This window comes from Ranitomeya variabilis, chromosome 1 (assembly GCF_051348905.1).
Source record: "Ranitomeya variabilis isolate aRanVar5 chromosome 1, aRanVar5.hap1, whole genome shotgun sequence".
Classification (NCBI taxonomy): domain Eukaryota; kingdom Metazoa; phylum Chordata; class Amphibia; order Anura; family Dendrobatidae; genus Ranitomeya; species Ranitomeya variabilis.
The window spans coordinates 1014593602-1014616486 of record NC_135232.1 but is presented as its reverse complement, the minus strand read 5'-3'; positions in this window follow the sequence as shown (position 1 = coordinate 1014616486).

The following is a 22885-nucleotide window of genomic DNA, read 5'->3' as shown; positions in this document are numbered from 1 at the left end:
ACATGTGGCATTATAATATTATAATATAATAATATTATTATTATTTATTATAGCGCCATCTATTCCATGGCTTTTTAAATGTTTAAAGGGGTATACATAATAAAAAACAAGTGCAATAATCTTAAACAATACAAGTCATGACTGGTACAGGAAGAGAGAGGGCCCTGCCTGTGAGGGCTAACAATCTACACTGGCTGGGTGAGGATACAGTAGGTGAGGGCAGAGCTGGTTGTGTAATGATTTGGTGGTTACTGCAGGTTTTAGTCTTGACAGAAGAGGTAGGTATCATGTTCCTTTTTAAGGTTTCCACAGTAGTCAAGAGTCTGATATGTTGGGGCAGAGACTTGCAGAGTAGGGGAGATGCGTGGGAGAAATCTTGTATGCGATTGTGGGAAGAGGAGAGAAGAGGGGAGTAGAAAAGGAGATCTTGTGAGGATCAGAAGTTGCGTGCAGGTAAGTAATGGGAGACAAGGTCACAGATGTGTGGAGGAAACAGGTTGTGGATGGATTTGTATGCCATGGATAGGGTTTTCAATTTAAGTATCTGTGTAATGGGGAGCCAGTGTAGGGATTGACAGAGGGGAGAGGCCGAGTTTAGAATAGATTGGAGGGGTGCGAGAGAAGTGAGGCCACAAAGTAGGAGGTAACAGCAGTCAAGGCGGGAGATGATTAGTGCATTGACTAATGTTTTCGCGGATTCTTGATTGAGGAATGTACGGATCAGGGAAATATTTTTGAGTTTAAGTCTTCAAGAAGTGGAAAGGGCTTGGATATGTTGTTTAAAGTAGAGATCAGAGTCAAGGATTACCCCAAGGCCGCAAGCTTGTGGGATTTGGGAGAGTAAGCAGCCATTTACTTTAATGGATTGGTCTGTTTGGGTAGTCGAGTGAGATGGGGAAAGATGATGAGTTCTGTTTTGTACATATTAAGTTTTAGAAATCTAGAGAAGAAGAAGGATGAAATAGAGGACATACATTGTGGGATTCTGGTTAGTAGGGAGGTGACTACCCCTCACAGAGTTCTAACTTCTACCCCATGTGACAGAGTCACTGGAAGATTGTATGAAGAGAGATATGTGTGACTGCATATACTACAGTCAGTGATGTAGAACCAGATTGTTTTTGCCTCCAGCACGCTAGGCGCTAAGAGGGTTAATTTGAAAGTTAAGAAAAACTTGCCAGACGGAAACAGCCTTACCAAAACCTGTCAGATGACAAATGCAAAGGATGCAAAAGGCCCCCACTAATAAAGGCCGGGGCAGCACAGGTGCAAACTACTAATAGAAACAGCCACCCACACACCTACTAGATTATGGATGGGTTGGCGGCCTAGTAGAAAAAAGACACACAAATGAGGCTTGCACAGAATGCTAGTCACACAGGTATGTGTGCTGCAAAGTGTTTGGCTTACAGCCTATTGATGACGCCCATAATATTATCAGTTGGGCTACCCAGCACTATATACGTGCACCCCACAGGGACAGACACCCTGGTACACCAAGCCAACAATAAGGGGCCTGGCTGCATCCTGCAAAAAAATGATAAAAAGTGCAATAACAGATGAAAAAAATAATGCATTAAATAAACACATTAAATTATGTATTGGTTGATATTTTGGCCAAAATAGATAAGTTCACAACCCAACGTCAAGAGTTCTAACACTAATTTCAAAGACAACAAACATAAAAAATTTGAGAAAAACATACCAAAAGGAAACAGCCTTTCCAAAACCTTTTAGATGACATAAACTAGCAGGATGTAGCAGGCCCCCACTAATAAAGGCCGAGGCAGCACAGGTGCAAACTACTGTTAGAAACAGTCATCCATACACCTACCAGATTATGGAGGGGTTGGCTGTTAGTAGAAAAAATTCACACAAATGAGGCTTTTGTAGAATGCCAGTCACACAGGTATGTGTGATGCAAAGTGTCCGGCTTACAGCCTATTGGTGATGCCCATATTATTATCAGGCGGGCTGCCCAGCACTATATACATGCACCACATATACATTTTAAAGTTACAATGGAGCACTTTTATGTGAGCACCCATAAATTGTGAGGGTGCTCACCGTATCCCCTCCTGCAGAGCCGGCACCTGCATGTGTACTAATAGGACCTGCGGTGATGTCACGCTCATGTGATCATCACATGCTCCTGGCTAAATTCCTGGACATGAGAGACAGTCTTGGGTGGTGTGTTGCGAGAGGGAACACTCCCACGTGGCTCCAGGAGGAGTGGAGGACATTGCCAGGTGTCTGCAGGTGGAACCTGCAGAGAAAGGACTCTGTTGCACTTTTGGTTTGTTTTCCATCAAGCCAGGAGGGCTCTGCTTTTGTTTTCCTGAACCCTGCCTTGGTCTATGCTGACTTTAATAAACCAGCAGGTGTTTCACTATCAAAGTGTTCCTGTGTCTACCTGAGGAAGCAGCTAAGCGTGTCAACCCCTCACACACATCAAACACCTTTGGGATGAACAAGAGTAGAAATTGGGAGCCTTGCTCTACTATACAACACAAATATTGACTTCACAAATGCAGTTCTGAATAAAGGTGCAACATTTCATAAACATAAACACTCTAAAATATTGTGTAAAGCCTTACAAGAATAAGAACCATGTAAACACATCAATATAAAGTATTTTATATCATTTATATAAAACACAGCATAGAGATTATATAGAATTATTTGAATGTCATGACAGGAAAACACATAAAAACAGATGAAATGCTAAAATGTTCTATTAAGTGTCTTTACTCTACATTTGAAACATTACTCTAAATGTATGTTAATAACCATATAACTTTTAAATTGTGGCTTTATTTTTGCATTTCTATTCCTTTACTAGTTTTAGACTTCATTAATATATGTCTCAATAAACTTTATTATTGCATGGCATAAGCTTCCTTATTTTTCTTTTGAATTCTATACTTGTGGAAGTGTCACTAATCTAGGCAGTTTTTGTTTTATAACATGTTACCATATTAAAAGAGTGGATATTATAAATACTCACAATTTTTTAATTCTTGACTCACCCCCAAAACATTTCCTGTAACAAGAAAAAATGCATAAAAGTTAATTAAAGTCTAACAGAACAACAATATGAAAGAAAAAACTATGGCGTTTCATGTCATTTATGTCTTCTACAATTAGATCTGAATGAAAATCTTCGAGGCAAAAGATCCTTTAACTTTTCATTTTATACACAAAATGTGTGAGTTTTTGAGATTTCAGAATAAAAACAATATTTCATTAAGATGTTAAATTAATTCCTTAAAAATAACACACTCTTCATTTTGGGTGACCATGCCATTTAAAAAGCTGCATAAAGGAGACACATTGTAAAAAATATTTGCTCTGTTGTAATTACTATCGGGGCATTATGTTTGATAAGCTTTCTTATCCCCTCTGTTTAAGGGAAAACCCATTTTGATTTATTGTATATCAAGTACTGACAGAAATACAGTACATGCACTTAAATCCCTTGGAATGCTTTACATGAGGTTATTAACAGTTGTCCGAGAAAGGTTCTGCCAAGCTAAATGTACTTAGCTAGGAAAATCAAGATTTGCTGTTGGCAGCTTCCTTTACAATTGCCAACCAATGTCTCCCATTGAGCACTTTGGGACGTTAAGTCCACAAAAGCTGCCGCTATGCTAGCACATTTAGACCATAAAGGCTGCTTAAAGCAGAATACCAACATGCAGCTTGGTGTTGTCATTATCAAATCAATGTATCACCGACCTGTCAGTCTATCTGGAATTAAGAAAAGAGGTTGAGCTACTATGCATTATCATAGTGCAAAAAAACAAAGTCAAAATGTATGTAATGTGAAAATGAAAAAAATATGTAGCAAAATTGAAAAACCCCTAAAAAATAACTTTTATTAATTTATGCCTACAACCATGTTCTCATTCGAACCACTCTCATATTTTAAAAGCAGAATGTACATATACATAATGAAGGATATACACATGGAAACAAATGTAAGACTAACCAACTCATAAACCCTGTGCTACTATCAGCCTACCTATCCACGGAGGATGGCACTCTAGTTTATAGACATGGTGCCCCAGCTCATTGACAGCAGTCCCTGGAGAGTATTGTACCACCTGTGCTATGCAATTCACATACACATTGTGTATATATATATATATATATATATATATATATATATATATATATATATATACATATATATATATATATATACACACACATACATACAGTTATGCTCAAAAGTTTACATACCCCAGAAGAATTTTTGCTTTCCTGGCCTTTTTTCAGAGAATGTGAATGATAACATCAAAGCTCTCTCCACTCAAGGTTAGTGGTTGAGTGAAGCCATTTATTGTCAAACTACTGTGTTTTGTCTTTTAAAATCATAATAACAATGCAAAACATCCAAGTGACCCTAATAAAAAGTTTACAAACCCCATTTCTTAATAACGTGTATTGCTCCCTCTAACATCAATGACAGCTTGAAGTCTTTTGTGGTAGTTGTGGATGAGGTTCTTTATTTTCTCAGACGGTAAAGCTGCTCACGCTTTTTGTCAAAAAGACTCCAGTTCCTGTACATTACTGTGCTGTCTAGCATGAACTGCATGCTTGAGATCTCCCCAGAGTGTCTCAATGATATTAAGGTCCGGAGACTGAGATGGCAACACCAGAACCTTCACTAGTAGCCATTTAATCCAATTTGTGTCAATTTATGTTCATGTTATCAGTCCAAAATCACCAGGGTATGTGAACTTTTGATCAGGGTCATTTGGATGTTTTGGGTTGTCATTATGATATTAAAAGACAAAGCACAGAAAAATTTGCTGTGGTCTCTTAATTTTTGCCAAAGCTGTTTATATTCAGCTCTGGCAAAAATTAAGAGATCACTGCAAAATTTTCAGTTTTTCTGATTTTTCTCTTTATAGGTATATTTTTGAGTAAAATGTAAATTGTCCTTTTATTCTATAAACTACAGACAACATGTTTCTGAAGTTGCAAGCAATACATTTTCTATTTATTTTCTGAAAATGAGAAATGGTCAAAATAACAAAAAAGTGCATTGCTTGCAGATCTCAAATAATGCAGAAAAAGAAGTTCATAATCATTTAGAAATAACAATACTATTGTTTTAACTCAGGAAAAGTTCAGAAATCAATATTTTGTGGAAAAACCATGATTTTTAATCACAGCTTTCATGCGTCTTGGCATGCTTTCCACCAGTCTTTCACACTGCTTTTGGGTGACCTTATACCACTCCTGATACAAAAATTTAAGCAGTTCTTCTTTGTTTGATGGCAAGTGAATATCTATCTTCCTCTTTATTACATTTCAGAGGTCTTTAATGGGAATCAGGTCTGGAGATTGGGCTGGGCATGACAGGGATTTGATGTGGTGGTCCTTCATCCACACCTTGATTGACCTAGCTGTTTCATGGTGCATTGTCCTGCAGGGGAAACAATGCCTGAGCAGAAGGAATCAACTGTTGGATACACCACGTGAGGTGGTGTATCCACCTCTCGTGTCTCCCCTTTTTGCTCATAGATTGTAAACTTGCGAGCAGGGCCCTCATTCCTCTTGGTATCTATTTTGAACTGTGATTTCTGTTATGCTGTAATGTCTATTGTCTGTACAAGTCCCCTCTATAATTTGTAAAGCTCTGCGGAATATGTTGGCACTATATAAATAAAATTATTATTATTATTAACTGTTTTTCCAGGATAACCTTGTATGTGGCTTCATTCATACGTCCTTCGCAAAGAACAACCTGCCCAATTCCAGCCTTTCTGAAGCATCCCCAGATCATCACCGATCCGCCACCAAATTTCACAGTGGGTGCAAGACACTGTGGCTTGTACGCTTCTCCAGGTTTCCATCTAACCATTAGACAACCAGGTGTTGGGCAAAGCTGAAAATTAGACTCATTAAATATTACCTTATTTCAGTCCTCTATGGTCCAATCCTTATGGTCTTTGTCAAACTTCAGCCTGGCTCTCCTTTGCTTCTCTTTGATGAAAGGCTTTTTTCTATCTTTACATGACTTGAGCCCTATCTCTAGGGAGCCTGATACGAACAATTTTTGCTGTGCACTCCCCAGCTGCCATTTGCCAATCATTTTGTATGTCACTTGAAGTCATCCTGTGGTTGCTGAGTGACATTCTAATAAGATGATGGTCATCCCTGTCAGTGGAGAGTTGCTTTCGCATTGCTGTCCCCAATGTCTGCTGCTTGATCTTGTTATAATGGATTTCCCAGTATTTCCAGCTTGGAATTGAAGACCTGGTGTTTAAGGGAGCGGTGTAAGCCTTCTTAGCTGTGAGTCCTAACACCTCATACAACGCCTTCAATTTTTTTTATTATTATTCCAGCTACAGTCAGATGGCACAAGCATCCGTTTTATAGACTACTATTCATAGAAACATGTAAGGAAAGTAACACAGGTAGCTGACTGAAAATAAGTGCAGGCTTGCCTGTCTGGAAGACCTACTTACAAGGGTAACCCACCAGATGGAGCGTGAACTTGAAGCAGCAGTAGCAACAGCAGGCACAGAAGACACCAAAAAGATGGCACAAACTGCAATAATTTTAGATCAATACATAACACAAAAAACAACACCATCACCTTGTTTGCCCAATCTGTGACTGGGGGCGGAAAAGTCATTGGAGATCCAAGACTTGTTTATTTTAATAAAAGTTAAGTGCTATACACATTGAGGAGACAGTTAGAAGTGTTTATCCATAAGAACATCACCAGCAGCACTAAAGACATGTTCTGAGAGAGCGCTGGCTGAAGGTCATGACAACCTCCAAACAGTGACAGGCGAGCTCAAGACTCTCTCCCATTTTTGAAGACCAAAATGTCAAAGGGCCCAAACCCCCCCTGATGGAATTGATATTGAGCTTCAGTTACTCCTGAACTATCATCTTCAGTCATTCACAACATGTTAAACTTGTACTCTGTTCTTGTCGGTGCACGGGCAAAAACAAAATGTGTGAAATGACTCACTGAAATTCCTTCTGCCACTTACACTGCTGCTGCTAATGTTGTGGCGATGACATCTTGATGTTTCCAGGGTTGGACGTCAAGAACTGGTATGCACACTGTGTGCCTCACTGCTGTCTTGGGGAAAACCACTCTTAAGATTGTCTATAAGCGTGTTTTGATACCTCAGCATGCGCATGTCCCTTTCCAGCACTATTTGTAACCCTAAAAATATGGGCATCATGTTGAAGATAGTACATCAAGAAGGTGCTTATGTGTCGGGCACTTCCATGAGGTCCAATTTTATGGTGTGTTGGTGGTGTGGTAACGCTCAAGGTTGCTTCCTCTGTCCCCTCTTTCCAATGATGGAAAACAAAGGGTGGATCATTATCTTCAAAATTTTCTGACTGTTGCGTGCCCATCACCTCATCCTCCTCCATTCTGCGATTTGTTCCTCGGCTCCTGCACCTTCACTAACAGTTTGTCTGGTACCCTGAGCCCCCCTCGATTGCTGTAAGCCACCCTCCTATGGCACCAGCCTGTGCGGCGACAGTCCAGAAATTTGAGATATTGCTATCCCTTCCATATCCTCCTCTGCTTCTGCCTCTTTGTCTGAGACCACCACCTCTTCATGCATACTATTCAAAGTGTGATGCAGCATGTAGATGACCAGAATAGTAATGCTGATGATGGTATCATCAGTGCTAACTATCTTCGTAGCCATTTCAAAACTGCGCAATAGGGTGCAGACTGGGTCCTTTATCTGTGCCCACTCTGCAAGCGTGATTTTCACCACATCTGTACTGCATTATCACAAGCAATGCAAAAGGACATACTGCACCAGGGATTGTCACTGCTGCCACAATGGCCATGACTGTAATCATGATCCCTCTTTCCGGCTGCAGCAGTCATACGAAAGGTGTGAAATTACACCGGGCCATTTATTGTTGAAAATTTCAGGGAACACATCTCAAAGTTGATTCTCATAGGATGAATCATGTATGACAACTGATGAAAACATAAACATGTTGATGACAAGAGCCATCCTGCACCACATTATTCTCCTGTAACTTAGGTCTAGATAGCTCAAGTTGCTTAAATATTATCTAGCACGGGCATAACCTTTTCAACAAGGAATTGAGGATAAATATTTATCTTGTTATTTCAACTCTAGTTATAAACTATTGTAAAAAACTTAAAATATACTTTTATACACAGGGTGATGCATGAAACATAGAACTGTTCCCTTATGTAGCTTGTACAACATTTTGCTTATTGGGCCTCATTCATCAAAACCTAATTCAATCCTGTATTGTTTATAGCAACAAATCAGAGCTGAGAAACTATTCATTTTACTGTAAAAGTTTAGGAAATTAATGCTGTCTATCATATCCTTAACTGCCAGTAAAGTGGCTCTCTTTGTAGACAGCAATAGTTTTACATGTTAAAGGTGTCTAACGTGCCATGTTCAATTCAACAATGAATTTTCATAGCGGAGGTCTATGAAAAAAATCCTGAAAAATAAAGAAGGGTCAATTTCTAGAACTTTCCATTCCAGAAAAAGCAATATACATGGTATGGTGCAGAAGTAATGTAACACAGAATGCATGATTAATGCAAGAAAAAAAATAGAATGCCACAAAGTGAATACCCATCATTGAATAAGATGTCCACTGGATGATTATAAGAGGCCCAAGGAAATCAAGGTTAAAATTGGAAGAACCACATGTCAATTTATAGTGAAATTGCTTAGCCATAAAGCATTTTTTCCTACAATAACTGTCTCTTCTTATCAGTTTAATTCATAAACTCAGGTTGTATTCACCCTTTACAGTTCCAGTGCTGCATCTCTATTGCATTCCTAGTCTGTATTGATAGATTGCAGCGGTTACATGCTTGCTGAAGCCAACCACTGGGCTCGATGGCTTATGCCGTCTACATGAGACCTGGAATAGGGGAGCCTGAGTAATACCTGAGTATATTATGTTAACCTTGTGCAAGGTGACAAGGAGAAAAAAAATCTTGGAAAACCTATTTAAGCCACATCAAGTATCAGTCTTATGGTGAAGTTGAGTTAAAGGAGGTACAGTATATAAGTATAAGCATTGCTGTATTTAAATTGGCTACTGGTTATGATTGAAATTTTCCAACAAAGTATGGTTTTATGTGATCGATTAATGCATAGAACTTTAGACATTAACATACAGAACATTTATGCCAGCTGCAACAGCAGTCACTTCTGAAGTTAAAAAACAGAACATTTAATGCGTGGCAATAGATGTGTGAATTGCATGTCAAATATTCGCTGATGCAAGATTAAACACCTTCTAGCAATATGTGCTGTCAGCTGATCACAGGGATCAAGAATTAGTACAAAATCAGCCAACTGTAATCAATACTGAACATTGACTGATTACATATACTATTTTCATATTTAAGAACAGTGATTAAACCCAAAAGTTTACTTAAAGCTAAACTTGCCGATATTTCCTAGCATAATAATTATTAGTTTCATTTCAGACTAAGAACTATAATTTAAATGTAATTATTAAAGTAATTCCTCCCCTTTCAAGACCTTAAGAAACATGAGTAGTTAATTGCTTATTTCCTTTAATTGTATATATTGCTAGACAATTATAAAGCCAAGTTTCCTTAATCTATGAACATTTTTCTCTAATTGGTAAGTTAAACTTTTGCAAGCTAATTAATTGCATACACATAAATTAACTGGCAATTAGCAATTACATAAGTAAAAGCTACCTGATGTTCAAGAAATATATTTTTTTCCCTTCCATTTCATTAATAGGGATACATGTCACCATCTGGAAAGACTATTTTCAGGAGACAGGTGTTACCTTCTTTTTAATTTCTTTTACACTAAGTGCATTAGAGAAATTTAGCTAAATCTGTATTTATCTGTATATGACTACTGTAACAAAAAATGACTTAACATGCCTGACAACTTTACATGTACCTTTCCAATGGATCTCATCAGGGGTTAACCCCTTCCTGACCTTTGACACCACGTAGGTGTCATGAAAGTCGGTGCCAATCCAACCTGTGATGCCTATGTGGCGTTATGGAATGATTGCGTCCCTGCAGATCGGTGAAAGGGTTAACTCCAATTTCACCCGATCTGCAGGGACAGGGGGAGTGGTACTTCAGCCCAGGGGGGGTGGCTTCACCCCCCCGAGGCTACGATCGCTCTGATTGGCTGTTGAAAGTGAAACAGCCAATCAGAGCGAGTTGTAATATTTCACTATGAAAACTAGTGAAATATTACAATCCAGCCATGGCCGATGCTGCAATATCATCGGACATGGCTGGAAACACTGGTCTGCACCCCCCACCACCCCCGATCTCCTCCCCAGTCCTCCGTCCTGTGCTCTGCTCCCCTCCGTCGTCCTGTCCGCTCCCTCGTCCTCCTGTCCGCTCCCCCCCGTGCTCCGATCCCACCCCCAAGCTCCGATCAACCCCCGTGCTCCGATCCCCCCCTCATACTTACCGAGCTTCCCGGTGTCCATCTGTCTTCTCCACGGGCGCCGCCATCTTCCAAAAAGGCAGGCGCATGCGCAGTGTGCCCGCCGAATCTGCCGGCCGGTAGATTCGTTCCAGCTACATTTTGATCACTGTGATAAAACCTATCACAGTGATCAAAATAAAAAAATAGTAAATGACCCCCCCATTTATCACCCTCATACGTAGGGACAATAATAAAATAAATATTTTTTTTTCCACTAAAGTTAGAACTAGGATTAGAACTAGGGGTAGGGTTAGGGGTAGGGTTAAGGTTAGGGTTAGGGGTAGGGTTAGGGGTAGGGTTAGGGTTAGGGGTAGGGTTAGGGGTAGGGTTAAGGGTAGGGGTAGGGTTAGGGTTAGAACTAGGGTTAGCGTTAGAATTAGGCTATGTGCACACGGTGCGAATTTGGCTGCGGATCCGCAGCGGATTGGTAGCAGTGTTCCATCAGGTTTACAGTACCATCCGCTGTGCCCATGGTGCAGAAAATACTGCACGGAAATGCTGCATTGTATTTTCCGCAGCATGTTAATTCTTTGTGCGGATTCCGCAGCTTTTTACACCTGTTCCTCAATAGGAATCCACAGGTGAAATCTGCATAAAAAACACTGGAAATCCGCGGTAAATCCGCAGGTAAAATGCAGTGCCTTTTACCTGCGGATTTTTCAAAAATGGTGCAGAAAAATCCCACACGAATCCGCAACATGGGCACATAGCCTTAGGGTTGGAATTAGAGTTAGGGTTGGAATGAGGGCTAGGGTTGGAAATAGGGTTAAGAATAGGCTTGTCGTTAGGATTATGGTTAGGGGTGTGTTGGGGTTAAAGTTGTGGTTAGGGTTGGGGTTAGGGTTAGGATTAGGGTTAGGGTTGGGATTAGGGTTAGGGTTGTGGTTAGGAGTGTGTTGGGGTTAGGGTTGTGATTAGGGTTATGGCTAGAGTTGGGATTAGGGTTAGGGGTGTGTTGGGGTTAGTGTTGGAGTTAGAATTGAGGGGATTCCACTGTTTAGGCACATCAGGGGTCTCCAAACGCAACATGGCGCCACCATTGATTCCAGCCAATCTTGCGTTCAAAAAGTCAAATGGTGCTCCCTCCCTTCTGAGCCCTGACGTGCGCCCAAACAGTGGTTTACCCCCACATATGGGGTACCAGCATACTCAGGACAAACTGGGCAACAACTATTGGGGTCCAATTTCTCCTGTTACCCTTGTGAAAATAAAAAATTGTTTGCTAAAACATCATTTTTGAGGAAAGAAAAATGATTTTTTATTTTCACGGCTCTGCGTTGTAAACTTCTGTGAAGCACTTGGGGGTTTAAAGTGCTTACCACATATCTAGATAAGTTCCTTGGGGGGTCTAGTTTCCAAAATGGGATCACTTTTGGGGGGTTTCTACTGTTTAGGCACATCAGGGGCTCCACAAATGCAACGTGACGCCCGCAGACCATTCCATCAAAGTCTGCATTTCAAAACGTCACTACTTCCTTTCTGAGCCCCGACGTGTGCCCAAGCAGTGGTTTACCCCCACATATGGGGTATCAGTGTACTCAGGACAAACTGGGCAACAACTTTTGGGGTCCAATTTCTCCTGTTTTCCTTGTGAAAATAAAACATTGCTTGCTAAAACATCATTTTTGAGGAAAGAAAAATGATTTTTTTATTTTCATGGCTCTGCGTTGCAAACTTCTGTGAAGCACTTAGGGGTTCAAAGTGCTCACTACACATCTAGATAAGTTCCTTGGGGGTCTAGTTTCCAATATGTGGTCACTTGTGGGGGTTTCCTACTGTTTAGGCACATCAGGAGCTCTGCAAACCTAACATGATGCCCGCAGACCATTCCATGAAAGTCTGCATTCCAAAACGTCACTACTTCCCTTCCGAGCCCCGGCATGTGCCCAAACAGTGGTTTACCCCCACATATGGGGTATCAGCGTACTCAGGAGAAACTGGACAACAACTCATGCGGTCAAATTTCTCCTGCTACCCTTGGGAAAATTAAAAAATTCTGGGCTAAAAAAATATTATTGAGGAAAGAAAACACAATTATTATTTTCATGGCTCTGCGTTATAAACTTCTGTGAAGCACTTGGGGGTTCAAAGTGCTCACCACACATCTACATAAGTTCCTTTGGGGGTCTAGTTTCCAAAATGGGGTCACTTGTGGGGAGTTTCTACTGTGTAGGCACATCAGGGGCTCTGCAAACGCAACGTGACGCCTGCAGAGCATTCCATCAAAGTCTGCATTTCAAAACGTCACTACTTCTCTTCCGAACCCCGACGTGTGCCCAAACAGTGGTTTACCCCCACATGTAGGGTATCAGCGTACTCAGGAGAAACTGGATAACAACTTTTGCGGTCCAATTTCTCCTGTTACCCTTGGGAAAATAAAAAATTGTGGGCTAAAAAATCATTTTTGAGAAAAGAAAAATTATTTTTTTATTTTCATGGCTCTGCGTTATAAACTTCTGTGAATCACTTGGGGGTTCAAAGTGCTTACCACACATTTATATTAATTCCTTGGGAGGTCTAGTTTCCAAAATGGGGTCACTTGTGGGGGAGCTCCAATGTTTAGGCACACAGGGGCTCTCCAAACGTGACATGGTGTCCGCTAATGATTGGAGCTAATTTTCCATTCAAAAAGCCAAATGGCGTGCTTTCCCTTCCGAGCCCTGCCATGTGCCCAAACAGTGGTTTACCCCCACATATGGGGTATCATCGTACTCAGGACAAACTGGACAACAACATTTGGGGTCCAATTTCTCCTGTTACCCTTGAGAAAATAAAAAATTCCGGGCTAAAAATCATTTTTGAGGAAAGAAAAATTATTTTTTATTTTCATGGCTCTGCGTTATAAACTTCTGTGAAGCACCTGGGGGTTTAATGTGCTCACTATGCATCTAGATAAGTTCATTGGGGGGTCTAGTTTCCAAAATGGTGTCACTTGTAGGGGAGCTCCAATGTTTAGGCACACAGGGGCTCTCCAAACGCGACATGGTGTCCGCTAACGATTGGAGCTAATTTTCCATTCAAAAAGTCAAATGGCACGCCTTCCCTTCCGAGCCTTGCCGTGCACCCAAACAGTGGTTTAGCCCCACATATGAGATATCGGTGTACTCAGGAGAAATTGCCCAACAAATTTGAGGATCCAATTTATCCTGTTGCCCATGTGAAAATGAAAAAATTGAGGCTAAAGAATTTTCGTGTGAAAAAAAAGTACTTTTTCATTTTTACGGATCAATTTGTGAAGCACCTGAGGGTTTAAAGTGCTCACTATGCTTCTAAACAAGTTCCTTGGGGGGTCTATTTTCCAAAAAGGTGTCACTTGTGGGGGAGCTCCAATGTTTAGGCACACAGGGGCTTTCCAAATGCGACATGGTGTCCGCTAACGATGGAGATAATTTTTCATTCAAAAAGTCAAATGGTGCTCCTTCCCTTCCGAGCCTTACCATGTGCCCAAACAGTAGTTTACCCCCACATGTGAGGTATCGGTATACTCAGGAGAAATTGCTCAACAAATTTTAGGATCCATTTTATCCTGTTGCCCATGTGAAAATGAAAAAATTGAGGCTAAAAAAAATTTGTGTGAAAAAAAGTACTTTTTCATTTTTACGGATCAATTTGTGAAGCACCTGAGGGTTTAAAGTGCTCACTATGCTTCTAGATAGGTTCCTTGGGGGGTCTAGTTTCCAAAATGGGGTCACTTGTGGGGGAGCTCCAATGTTTAGGCACTCGGGGGCTCTCCAAATGCGACATGGTGTCCGCTAAAGATTGGAGCCAATTTCTCATTCAAAAAGTCAAATGGCGCTCCTTCCCTTCCGAGCCCTGCCATGCGCCCCAACAGTGGTTTACCCCCACATATGAGGTATCAGCATATTCAGCACAAATTGGACAACAATTTTCGTGGTCCAGATCTCCTTTTACCCTTGGGAAAATAAAAAAATTGTTGCTAAAAGATCATTTTTGTGACTAAAATGTTAAATGTTTATTTTTTCCTTCCATGTTGCTTCTGCTGCTGGGAAACACCTGAAGGGTTAATAAACTTCTTGAATGTGGTTTTGAGCACCTTGAGGGGTGCAGTTTTTAGAATGGTGTCACTTTTGGGTATTTTCAGCCATACAGAACCCTCAAACTGACTTCAAATGTGAGGTGGTCCCTAAAAAAAATGGTTTTGTAAATTTTGTTGTAAAAATGAGAAATCACTGGTCAAATTTTAACCCTTGTAACTTCCTAGCAAAAAAAAATGTTGTTTCCAAAATTGTGCTGATGTAAAGTAGACATGCGGGAAGTGTTATTTATTAACGATTTTGTGTCACATAACTCTCTGGTTTAACAGAATAAAAATTAAAAATGTGAAAATTGCGAAATTTTCAAAATTTTCGCCAAATTTCCATTTTTTTCACAAATAAACTCAGAAAATATCAACTTAAATTTACCACTAACATGAAGCCCAATATGTCACAAAAAAATAATCTCAGAACCGCTAGGATCCATTGATGCGTTCCTGAGTTATTACCTCATAAAGGGACACTGGTCAGAATTGCAATAAACGGCCAGGTCATTAAGGTCAAAATAGGCTGGGTCATGAAGGGGTTACCGGTAAACAAAGTGTAACAAATGTGCTTTCAAGTTACCGGGGTAATTTACTTTATAATCTGATTTTAAGAAATTCAAAGTATCAAAATTGATTTGCCTGTTTATATTAATTTTGTCCTCCAATGCTCTATGAAACATTTTCATTTTAATACAAGAAACCAGAGAGGATTTTATGAACATGGATATAACATTAACCCTAGAACGTTAAAAATATACATATTAACGTATTGGGGGCCTTTTAGGCCCCCATGCACATAATGTAGAAAAACACACTTAAATAACTTTCACAAGTTTATTTGAAAATTGCTCAATAAAATATGAATAGTGGACAAAATTTTAATTATAATTTTTCACAGAAAACACCAAAAAATCTTTTTTTCCCCAAATTTCACACAAAGACATGAAAACACACAAAAACGCATAGAAATCTATAGCAAACTAGCTGCAGCTACATTTTTATTCTAACTTTCTTTTCTATTATATTAGTCTTCCAAACAATTCTGACATGTTATTTTTTCAGAAGAGTGTTCTTTGCAAACAGTTTCCTTACAAGTGGAACAATATCGCTCAGTTTTCCTCTCTACGTTTCTTGGACACATGAAACAACGCTTTCGTTTTCTTTCTCCTGGCTCTGGAATAATCTGAAACTGTACGCCACACCGTTTCATTGCTTCTTTAGTTTGCTTTGGCAAGCATTTCAAGTCGCTTCGCTCTATCATGTGAGGCATTACAAGTTCGTGACAAAGGTCCTTCAAGAATATGTGTCTCCTGTCCTTCCTCTGTGCATGAAATTCCGGATGAGTTTCTGTATAAATAATGAATGAATTTAGGGCTGCTACATCAAGCTTATTTGAAAATAGTACTACAGGCCATCATTTTGTTTGCCTCTTACACAAATATTCTCGCACCATCTCATCCATTTTATCTACACCTCCTTTTGTTGTATTGTAATGCAGGATGATTTCTGGTTTCAATTTTTTGTCATTGCTGTCAACACTGCAATCGTGATGCATGGTACTGAGTAAAATTACAGATTTCTCTTTCTTCGCCTTGTAAGATACCAAAGTCGCTTTGTTATTGAATCCAAAGACACTCTCATAAAGTGCTCGCTGACGATTGTGTTTGAGTGCTGCTGGAATTTCTCGTCTGTTTTGCTTTATAGTACCAACAAGTGTAATAGCTTTTGCAAGCAGAAAATTGCCTAGTTCAACATTGGTGAAATAATTGTCCATGGTAATGTTTCTACCTGAATTGAATATTGGAACAGCAAGAGTTTTGACTATTTCAGACCCCAGATCCCAGATCCCACTATTTCAGACCCCAGACAGCTCATTACTGTGTTCCGAAGGACCTGAGGTGATCATGGCCTTATCACTCCCTCCAAAAATCACATGACATCCTCACATGTTATTATCCACACTCTGGCCCCTCCACCAGCATTACTGAGTACACATAAAGTAACTTGAGACACAAACACTACTGACAACATGATAAAAATAGCGGGGGCCTAAAAGGCCCCCAATTCGTACAGATGTAGTTTTCACCAAACAAGCATTGTTACACCATAATGCCTATGAAAAAAATTATATGAACAACTGGATATTATCAACAACGACATACTTAAGGAATACCTGGAGTTTCAAAATTCTAACTAAAGTAATTTTGCAGATAATAGCAAAAATGTAAGCATGGGGGCCTAAAAGGCCCCCAACATGTGTTCTAGGGTTAATCAGTTCTGACATTTTTGTACAGTAGTGGCAGAGTAATTTAGTAATTAGTATGTATGTAAATGTACTACTTGTATTCTCACAAAGTGCATTTAGGGGATTGTAGTTGCTAAAGATTTTCACCAAATTGGTCAATGTACTTGTTTGGCTTGAATTTCAAGCATATTTTGCAATATTTATTGGAACTTTTTATTTATTCACACGTTTTAGCAGATTTTTTTTTCTATATAATAGTCCATGGTAAAATGTCTGACAAAAATTACACCCATAGACAAAAAAAACCCAAAACCACACCAAAAAATACTTATAGCAGTCTTTTGATCAACAGCTGTCTTCCAGTTTTAGGCCGGCGTCACACTGGCGTATTGCATCCGATGCAAGATCATCGGATGCGATATGCTAATGACACTCGGCTCCTGCTCGCAGCAGAGCAAGAGCCGAGTGTCATGCGTCTGTGCTCCGATTCTCTCGCACAGGGAGGATCAGAGCACAGCTGCGGAGGAGGCGAAGAAATTAATTTCTCCATCTCCTCCATTGCTGGGGTCCGCTTATAACGCACGTCACTCGGATGATATCCGAGTGGTGTGCGCTGTCTCATTCGCACCCATAGGTTTATATGCGGTTGTCTCGGACCGAGGAAAACGGCCCAAAAAAAGTCGGCTGCTGGGAGCTGCCCCATAGCCTAACATTGGTCCGAGTGCAATGCGATTTTTTATTGACGCCGGCCTTAGGGTTAATGCACAAAGAATCATTTTTAGGTGGATTCTACTCAGAATCCGCCTGAAACAAAGCAGCTAAAGTATCCTATAAAATGATTATAGTGCACAGCAATGTCAAAATGACAGTGCTGTCCATGTTACTTATTTTGTCACCTCATTTTAACCACTTCAGGGCTCTGAATCCCTGAAGTAATTACAAGAAGTGACTTCAGCCTGCTTCTGCTGAGAAGTTTCTTGCTCTCTATACTTATTATTATAGCGTGAAAACTGCCGGCAGCAGAGCCGACGCAAGAAAAGAGGCAAAACTGCTGGTGAATCCACATCTGGAAATTAACTGCTGGTGTTTTTCTGATGAGCGTTTGCCAAGGAAAACTTGGTTGCTATGCCAAAATCTAAATGGTCTCTATATAAGTCCGAACAAATCCAGAGGGCACTTCACAACACTATACTCAACTAATCCCACATAATTCCAGTGGGAAGGAAGAAGAGATCCCAATATTAAAAACATATGTTTATTGATATCAATTTAAAAATTCACAAATTTTAAAAAAGCATAAATACCATAGGGGACACCAGAAGATTCGGAAAAATTAACATACCATACTCATAGAAAAAATAATAATAATAATAGTATCAGTGGTTAGGTACCTTTAATTTTATAACTCAATAGCTTAATGGTTGAAATGGCTCCAAAAGGGAAAAGATAGCGATGTCAAATAAACTCATCTATCTATAGTGGTGGTGTACACAGTGGTAACATCACTTAATATATACAGAGCCCAAAACCCAATAGGGTATATACATAGGAACCAGTATATATACACAGAAAACCGCTGATATAATAAGACATGGAATCGATGGTATTACCTCGTGCTGCTGGCGTCCCCTCACCCCTGATACCATCGATTCCATGTCTTATTATATCAGCGGTTTTCTGTGTATATATACTGGTTCCTATGTATATACCCTATTGGGTTTTGGGCTCTGTATATATTAAGTGATGTTACCACTGTGTACACCACCACTATAGATAGATGAGTTTATTTGACATCGCTATCTTTTCCCTTTTGGAGCCATTTCAACCATTAAGCTATTGAGTTATAAAATTAAAGGTACCTAACCACTGATACTATTATTATTATTATTTTTTCTATGAGTATGGTATGTTAATTTTTCCGAATCTTCTGGTGTCCCCTATGGTATTTATGCTTTTTTAAAATTTGTGAATTTTTAAATTGATATCAATAAACATATGTTTTTAATATTGGGATCTCTTCTTCCTTCCCACTGGAATTATGTGGGATTAGTTGAGTAAAATCTAAATGGTGCCTAGTGTATATAGCATAAGGGTTTTTTTGCAAAAGAAATCAGCAAAAAAATGATTGTTTTCTTAAAAAAACAGCATGTGTAAAGTTACCCATAAATGTTCTTGTGATCAGTTTCCCCACTGACAGTAAGAGAGGAAGTTAATTTATGGCATATCAGTAGAGATTTGTGGACCCGTGGATGTTTGGGTATGGCGGGTTAAGCCAAACAATTAAAAAAAGTTTGGGCTCAGGCACCAGAAAAAGTATCCGGACCCGAACCAGGACCCCATTCACTTGAATGTGGGGTCAGAGCATCCAGTGTTAACCACACTGTCATGGGCATGACAGCACTGCAAACAATGCTTTTGATCAGCAGTAAAATCAATAACATCGGTCAGACAGCTGTGGTTCCCACACTGTCAAATGACAGTGTGAGCCCGCAGCTGTGATTGGAGGTAAAAAGTTTACCTTCGGTCACTGGCATCAACTGATGGGCCTAAGCCTGCTGCCGCTAATAACAGCTAGAGCAGGTGGAAGAAGAAATTATTTATCAGCCGGCGCCTGCGCTGTAAATAAATATTTAAAAAAAAACGGCATGGGTTCCCCTGTATTTTTGATAACCAGCCAGGCAAAACTGACAGCTGGGGGCTTCAACCCTCAGCTGTCAGCATTAGCAAGGTTGGTTATCAAAAACAGAGGGGTCCCTATGCTCTTTTTAAAAAAATATTTAAATAATTAAAAAGGTGATGTGGGGTCAGCCCCCATTTTTGACAACCAACCTTGCTAAACCTGGCAGGTGGGGGGCTGGTTTTCTCAGGCTGGTAAGAGGCCATTAATATTGCCTCCCCTACCTTAACAAGACCAGTCCACAGTGGCCCAGAAAAGGTGCATCTATTAAACTTCTCCCAGTGAACTGCGGTGAACTCACGGCTGCACGGTGGGGCAATTTCTCACTGTGCCAGCTGTGATCTCACCAAGGTCACTGCAGTTCAGGGGCCCAGCTGGGAACACAGCCTCAGTAACCTTGAGTAACCTCGCTATGCTAGTAGCCTGAACAGCAACTGCGGCAACATCCACAGCCAAGGTTGTACGCTCTAGAGCCGCCAACCTACTCTCCAGCTGCTGGATGTACCAGTGTAGACACTGTTCATCTGCCATTACAAGCCAGACCCTGGCGGTAGTGTAATGTTATGACTGGCGGAACGCACAAAATAATAATTAGAGATGATATCGCAGTCCGGGATCCACAGTGCAGCTAGGACACCTGCTGCTTGATGGACTTTATGGCGGTATTATGTGAGTACACACATAGGTTAGCTTCACCCGGTAAGAAGGAAGCGAACCATGCTGCGTCACAGGGCCGTGATACCACACAGAGAGCACAAGGAAGGCGACACAGAACTCTACAGAAAAAAGAAAATGATTCAGCTCACTCTTGTGATGGTATTCTCACAACTCATGAGAAATTTGATCAGAGCATGGAAACGTCTCTGCTTGACGCCAGGTACTTGTGCATGAAAATAAAACAAGCAGCTTACTTTTTAAATTTGTCCAAATAAAGACTTTTGATTTTATTTCCTGAGCTGGATACCTTCATTTTCAGACACAGAACTCTGCCCCAAGACTCAGGGTAAGAGTCCCTCTAGATCTCTTGCACTCAACACCGCTACTGTGGTGCCAGGGAATCAAATAAACTAAACATTTACCCCACAAGAGTGCATGCAGCGCCGCTCTGGCGGATGCCACTAACCACCCTAACTAGGGCCAGGAAAGCGCACTATCTGCGCACGGCGCCGCTCTGGTGGTCACTGCTAGCTAGATTCAGTATCTTGTGCTAATGTGCAGGATAGCACTGTCAGGCGCTAGGTAGCTCCACCATTCGCAAGCAGGCAACAACACTAGGGATGGGAATGATTCAGAGCTTTCATCCATCGACAGGCATACATTCACACACACACAAGTTAACAAGTTTACACTAGCGCATGGCCGAGTGGCCATGTGAACCTTTTATAGTAGCAACCCTCCGGGACCTTCCTGATGGTCCAATAGAAGCCGCAACAGGACGTGAGCATGTGATCCCTGACCTCCAATGGGAGGTCCTCCCATGGACATGCTCAGAGTGGGAAAAGCAGGAATTAGTCCGTGAAATGCCTGCTCGCTTCTGATCAGTGCTGGCTACAGAGGCAGAGCCTGGAAAGGTAGCAGTAATCAAGCGCACAGTATCAGCTTGAGCCAGACGCTGGGATCGATGTCTCTGCTGAGCATGTTCCACTGCAGCTGGAGGAGAATGGGACACCACAGTGGACATGGTTCGAAATTCCCCCTTTGCAGCAGCTGGAACTCGCCACACCATACATACTAATTTCAAAAGATTGTCTGTTTCTACTGATGCTTGAAGGGAGCCGAAAGCAAATGCTATATTTTTGATTGCTGTTCAGGAATGACACATTTGGCCATGACTTCACTGGGGAGTAAATTAAGGTGTGCCTTGCACAACCGGAGCTAAAGATAAACAGTATCTATAAAACATCTTAGATTGAAATGTCTGCCTTAATTGATTGCTCTTATGGAATAATCTATTAATATGCTATAAATGCACTGTGGAAAATGCACATTTTGAATAACACACTTAAAGGAAATTGTAACATAAGGCACAGGGGAAGGGGTGTGTCCGGGGAGGGGAGAAAAGGACTCAGCAGGGATCGGCTCTCTGGCACCCCCACTCACCCCAGGTCAGTCAGGGAACTGTACTGAGGGCAAATAGTCACCGGATAGGTTTCACTTAGGTACGAGTTGTTGAGGCACTCCCAGTGAGGAGGATATACATCACCAGTCCAGGCTGGGGATATATATCTAAACCTCCTGGCCATCACTGTCATAACTCCTCACTAACACAGTACGGTATGCTGCCACCAGTTCCTCGTTCGATATAGGCCCAGTCCGACAGCAGGATTATATTGGGTCAGAAACCAACCCCGGGAGTGTGTGGACATGGGAATTTGTGAATCGAGATAAAAGAGCAGCCCAAGATTAATTTTATATTTAATCATTGAAAGGCGCACTAGAAATATACAGGTATATACAGTATATATATATATATATATATATATATATATATATATATATATATATATATACAAAAAGCAGATATACAGGTATATAGTCAGGAGTGTAGTACAATGGTAGGGTACAGAAACATTTCAATTACTGTGTTATGTAGCATGTGACCACAGGGAGGCACTGATGGATCACAGGTCCAAATCTTTGTTATGTGATTCTCTGGCTGTGTCAGCTAACTGGCCTCCTGCCAGTAGAAAAAGCTTAGTCCAAAATGAGGAGCTACCTGGTAGCTATGCTTTATAACTCCATAATGCAGAGTTCAACAGGTGGCTGCAGGGGACAGGCGTGTGTTTGGCTAGGCTCAGAGATATTGCTTTTTTAATATAGGTTATTTTCCAGATTTCATATATCAGAGCCTTACACTGGTTAGCCTGGGATCTGTAATGCCACAATGCCACAAAATAACAGGGAATTCTATCAGATATCAAAATGATATAATTTTCCCATATCTCACAGGAATATATTGGACTAAAACAAAAATGTGCCTAAGCACTATTAGCATAAACATAACCCACCAGCCCATCACCCTAAACTCAGGAAGGGCAACACTCCAAACTATACATAAACATACCGACTGCAAGACTAGTTATTAAACTGTACTCAGTCAAGAAGTGTTTTTAACTTGATTAAAAAATACAACTTTATTAACACATGAACAGTATTTATAGTTAAAATTAGTGCCTCTAAACCATAGCAAATCATGCATACAAGGTAAGCAAAGGAACATATGCATATCCAGGTAAAATTACTCGGATCTATTCCTTATCATGCAGCAAAATCCATGGGCATTCATTTGGTTTGCTAAGTCTCCTCTCCGATTGTATATGCGGTACTCAGGAGGTGAATAAGTATGTCACATCACAGATTTATACCGTCTATTGAGTAACAGGTTGTGGTTCGATATTGTGTGTTTGGGCGGTGGAATCAGCCTT